Below are 6,112 nucleotides of genomic sequence, written 5' to 3' on the forward strand. Positions count from 1 at the left end.
CTAATATATAAAATGTGTAAAGAACTTAAAAGAGAACTGAACATCAAAATACAAGACAGTTAAAATGGAGTACAGAATGAAGCAGAGTTTTCTTAAAAGATAAAACTGAATTGGCTGGGAAACACTCAAAAATGTTCAACATCTCTAGTCACTAGGAAATACAGATCAAAACTATAGGATTGCAAAGTCAATGAAAGAAATGACAGTATTTCCTGGCAAAGGTCTGCGGAAGGGAGAATGTTTACTTATCCATCACTAGTGGTTGTGCAGACTTGCACAGAACCTATGAAAACAGTGCCGGTTCCTCAGGAAGCTGGGAATAATTCTACCTCTAGATCCAGATAAACCACACTTTGGTTCTATCAAAAGGACCTGCACCCTACTACAGAAACCCTTACTCAACCATGTTCATTGCTGCTCTACTTTGAATAGTCAGAACCTGGAAAGAGCTTAAATATCAAGCAATGGATAATAGATAATGCACATTTGGTACATTTAGACATTGGGATATAATTCTGTTGTTAAATAATAAAATCAATTTCCCCCAAAGGGGTCCTATTGGATGTATTAACAACATTTGAGGGCAGGCCCCATGCAAATCATTAGAAAGCCAATAAAAAATGAACTCAATTGTATATTTGTACACTTTTTTTTCTTCTCATTTTGCTTTAGTGGGAATTTTTTCCTTTTTTTCTTTGCTTGTTTAATTTTATTTTTGCTTTTATGGTGTGTGTGTGTGTGTGTGTGTGTGTGTGTGTGTGTGTGTGTGTGTGTTTAGGACATTTTCTATCCTAAAGATAGAGGGAGAAAATAAGAGAAAGAGGGAGGGAATATAAAATTTGTGGTGTCTTATTTAGAGTTTCAATTACTATGAAGAGACACCTTTACCAAACCAAGTTTAATAATTAGAAATATTTAATTTACTGGCTTACACTCTCAGAGGTTACTCCATTATCATCACACTATGGTAAAGGGGATTCTTTCCTTTATTTCTTCCTCAGCCCCTTTATCATTTTGTATGAAGAAGGGGTACTGGTTTTTTAGTTAATTTTGTATCCAGCCACTCTGCTGAATGTGTTTATCAGGTGTAGGAGTTCCATGGTAGAATTTTTTGGGTTGCTTATGTATACTATCATATCATCAGCAAATAGTGAAAGGGGTGTTGGATTTTGTGAAAGGCTTTTTCAGCATCTATTCAGATGATCATATTTTTTTTTTCAGTTTGTTTATGTGGTGGATGAACTGACAGATTTTTGTATGTTGAATCAGCCCTGCATCTCTGAGAAGAAGCCTACTTGATCCTGATGGATGATCTTTGTGACACATTCTTGGATTTGGTTTGCAAGTAATTTATTGGGTATTTTTGGATCAAAGTTAAAGAGAGAAGTTGGTCTGGAAATCTCTTTCTTTTTGAGTCTTGGTGTGTTGCAGGTATCAGGGTGACTGTGCCCTCATCAAATGAATTGACAATGTCCCTTCTGTTTCTATTTTGTGGAATAATTTGAGGAGTATTGGTATAAGCTCTTCTTTGAAGGTCTGATAGAATTTGGCACTAAAACTGTCTGGCCCTGGGCTTTTGTTGGTTGGGATATTTTTAATGATGATTTCTATTTCCCTGGGAGTTATAGGAATATTTACATGGCTTATCTTTTTTAATATAAATTTGGTATGTGGTACCTATCTAGAAAACTATCCATTTCCTATAGATTTTCCAAATTATTGGAGTACTGATTTGTGAAGTACTGATTTATGACCTAATGATTCTTTGGATTTCCTCAGTGTCTGTTATGTCCTGCTTTTGGTTTCTGATTTTGTAAATTTCAATATTTTCTTGTTGCTTTTTAGTTAGTTTTAATAAGGGTTTGACTATCATGCTGATTTTCTCAAAGAACCAACTCTTTGTTTCATTGATTTCTCTGTATTCTCTTTGTTTCTATTTATTGACTTCAGCATTCACTTTTATTATTTCTTGCCACCTACTCCTCTTGGGTAGGCCTTCTTCTCTTTGTTCTACAGCTTTCAAGGGTGTTGTTAAGTTTCTGGTATGAAAATTCTCTAGTTTCTTTAGAAAGGCACTTGGTGCTATGAATTTTTCTCTTAGCACCACTTTCCTTGTGTACCATCAGTTTCCTATGATGTGTGTTCATTTTCATTGAATTCTAGCAAGGCTTTAATTTCTTTATTTGTTCCTTGACCCAGTGGTCATTCTTTAGAGAATTGTTAAGTTTTCCTAAGTTTGTAGACTTTATCTTGTTTAATCCATGGTGGTCTGATAGGATACAGAGAGTTATTTCAATATTTTTTATAGCTACCGAGATTTGCTTTATGACCAAGTATATGGTTAATTTTGGAGAAGGTTCTATGAGGTGCTGAGAAGAAGACATATTCTTTTGTGTTTGGGTGAAATGTTTTGTAGATACTTGATAGGTCCATTTGAGTCATAATGTTTGTTAATTCCATTATTTCTTTGTTTAGTTTCTATCTGGATGGCCTGTCCAATGGCAAGGGTGTGGAGTTGAAGTTTCCCACTATTAATGTGTGGGGCTCGATGTGTGATGTATGCTTTAGAAATGTATCTTTCACAAATGCCACAAATGTGCATTTGAGGCATAGATATTCAAAATCGAGATGACATCCTGCTGGATTTTTCCAATTATGAACTTCCTTCTCCATCTCTTTTGATTATCTTTGGTTTGAGCCTAGGCTGTTACATATCAAGAGAGTTACATGAGCTTGCTTCTTAGGTCCATTAGATTGGAAAATCTTTTTTCAATCATTTACTCTGAGGTAATATCTACCTTTAACGTTGAGGTATGTTTCTTGTATACAACATGAGGATGAAGCCTATTTTGTATCCATTCTGGTGGATGGATACAAAACACAGCCAGTGTGTTTTTATTGGGAGAATGTAGTCCCTTGATGTTGAGAGATATTAATGACCAGTGATTGTAATTGTTGTTATTATGTTTTTGGTGCTGGTGATAGTAGTGTGTGTGTTTTCCTTCTTTGGATTTTGCTGATGAAAGATTATCTATTGCTTGTGTATGTGTGGTGTTATTTAACTTGGGTTAGAGTTTTCCTTTGAGTACCTTCTATAGGACTGGATTTGTGGGTAGGTATTGTTTAAATTTGACTTTTGGTTTTTCTATCTATGGTGATTGAAGGTTTCACTGGGTGTATTAGTCTGGGCTGTCATCTATTGTCTCTTAAAGTCTGTGGTTTGGAAGCTCTGTTGAGAAGTCATGTGTGGTTGTTATAGGCCAGCCTTTATATTTTACTTAGCCTTTTTTCCCTTGCAGCTTTTAGTAGTCTTTCTTTGTTCTGTACATGTAGTGTTTGGAATATTATGTGACATGGGGATTTTCTTTTCTGATCTAATGTATTTGTTGTTGTTGTTTTGGTAAGCTTTTTGTTCTTTTATACACATGTCCTTCTTTAAGTAATGGAAAATTTCATCTAGGATTTTGTTAAATGTATTTTCTAGGTTTTGATGCTGAGATTCTTCTCCTTTTTCTTTTCTGATTATTGCTAAATTTGGTCATTTCATGGTGTCCCAGATTTCCTTGATGTTTTGTGTTAGGAGTTTGTTAGATTGAGTATTTTCTTTGCCCAATGAATCTACTTCTATTGCATTCAACACCTTGCATCTCTTTTATTATGTTGGTGCTGCTTGTATCTGTAGTTCATGTTTGCTCACCCACATTGTCCTTTTCTTGAAATCCATCAGTTTGTGTTTTTGTTATTGCTTCTTTTTCAGTTTTCATACCATAAATACTTTTCTCTACCTGCTTGTACTATTCTTGGCTATCCTGACATTATTTAAGAGATTTGTTCATTTCATCTTATTCTTTGATTAGCTTTACATCAATTTATTTAAAGGAGTATTTCATTTCTCCTTAAGGAGTTCTATCATATAAAATAAAGTTGTTTCAAGGTCATTTTCTTCTGATTTGGCAGTGTTGAAATACTAAGGTCTTGATGTCACAGGATGGATGGGCTCTTGTGGGGTCATATTGCTCTAGCTGTTTTGATTGTATTTCTATACTGGCATTTATGCATCTGGGTTTGGAATGATTAGTTCTAGTCCCTGAATTCTGAGTTACTCTTCATTGGTTGGGTGTTTTCTTTCTCGGTTTCTGTTTCCTCTTTAGTTTTCTAGTCTAGTTGGGAATCCCTGTTCAAGTTGCAACTTGTCCTTCTGGCTGTTAGCTTGGCCTTTGGTGTAGCAGGGGATCACTGTTCTTCTGACTGGTTTGGCCTGCATCTGTGATGGGGAATGTCTTTCTGTATGCTGTGAATGTGTTGCTGTGATTGGTTGATAAATAAAATTCTGATTGGCCAGTAGCCAGGCAGGATGTATAAGGAGGATAAACTGACAAGAAGAATTCTGGGAAAAGGAAGTCTAAGTCAGCAGATTCCAGCCCGCAGTCCAGAGAGCAGCATGTAACAGCACACAGGTGAAGCCATAGAACACATGGCATCATATCGATTAACAAAAATGGGCAGAGTTTAAGTGTAAGAGCTAGTCAGTGGTAGGCCTGAGTTAATGGCCATATAGTTATAATGAATATAAGCCTCTGTGTGTTTACTTGGGGGATGTGATTGAGAGAGATTTGTCCCTAATGCCAGCAGGTGGGGACACAAAAAAACTTTCTGTCTACACACATGAGCAGCAGAAGCCTGATCAAGCTGGTGTGACTTAAGTTTAGAATTCTTTAAAGGATTACTTGACAGTTTTACTTCAATTGAACAAGTATATTACAATTTTATTTTCATTGCCCTAGACAAACAAGAATAAACTTGTCAGCACATGGTGTACCATGAGGTACTCATGGCAGACATTAGGAAGGGGATGTCTAAAGAGTTAGTGTCCTTCTTGACATGATAGTAAGGCAGAATGAACAAGGCTACACACAACCTCTGTGCTCATCATGGCTGAAGTACAAAATGTAAATAAGTATAAAAGCTTAAATGTTGATTCATTTCCTCCCATAGATCAGTAGGAGTGTATCCCTTGCCCACTTCAAGAGTATTCAAACCCTGAAAAAAACAACTGCCTTCCCAAGTCAGTGACATTCCTGTCCTTTGAGGATTCTCTAGGCATGGCTCTGTCCTTCACAGCTCTGTGCTTCTCTGTCAGCACAGCTGTAGTTTTGGGGATCTTTCTCAAACACCAAGACTCACCCATTGTTAAGGCCAATAACCGGATGCTCAGCTTCATCCTGCTCATCTCCCTCCTCCTCTGCTTTCTATGTTCCTTTCTCTTCATTGGCCACCCAAGCACAGCTTCCTGCATATTGCAGCAAATTGCATTTGCACTTGTGTTCACTCTGGTTCTTTCCACTGTTTTAGCCAAAACTATAACTGTAATTCTGGCCTTTAGAGCCCTGAAGCCAGGAAGGACAATGAGAAGGCTGCTTGTCTCAGGCATCCATAACTCTGTCATCCCCATCTGTGTCCTGATCCAGCTTATTCTTCTTGGAGTCTGGCTGGGAACCTTGCCTCCCTATATTGAGGCAGATGCACACTCTGAACATAGTCACATCATCATTTTGTGCAACAAGGGCTCACTTACTGCTTTCTACTGTGTGCTGGGATACTTGGGAATCCTGGCCCTAGGGAGTTTCACTCTGGCTTTCCTGGCCAGGAACCTGCCTGACACATTCAATGAAGCCAAGTTCCTGACATTCAGCATGCTGTTGTTCTGCAGTGTCTGGGTCACCTTCCTCCCTGTCTACCACAGCACCAAGGACAAGGCCATGGTGGCTGTGGAGGTCTTCTCCATCTTGGCCTCCAGTGCAGGGTTGCTAGGATGCATCTTTTTCCCAAAGTGCTACATTATTCTTGTTAAACCTGATGAAAACTCTTTGAAATATTTTAAGAACAAAATACAATACAGATAAAATTGATTGGTTAATGAATTGTGTCTTTTTCATAAAATCCTTTAGTTTAGTATAGTAAAAATTGAACTTACTTAACTTTTCCGTAAGATTTTCTGAAATATATATTTAAACAAAATAGAAGAGCCCCTCACTGGGTCTCACATACAGACAATCTATTTCCAAATAGAAGCTACTGCTGAAAATTCACTTTATTTAGCTATTCTTGTTAC

The 6,112-nt window shown here is 37.2% G+C and overlaps 1 pseudogene; it reads left to right on the plus strand.

Moving 5' to 3' along the window:
- The window catches only part of LOC143270438 (vomeronasal type-2 receptor 116-like), a 47,039-nt pseudogene extending 41,136 nt beyond the window's left edge, over positions 1-5,903 (plus strand).
- Positions 5,904-6,112: the final 209 nt, after the last annotated feature.

The sequence above is a fragment of the Peromyscus maniculatus genome, chromosome 23 (genome assembly GCF_049852395.1).
Source record: "Peromyscus maniculatus bairdii isolate BWxNUB_F1_BW_parent chromosome 23, HU_Pman_BW_mat_3.1, whole genome shotgun sequence".
Classification (NCBI taxonomy): Eukaryota; Metazoa; Chordata; class Mammalia; order Rodentia; family Cricetidae; genus Peromyscus; species Peromyscus maniculatus.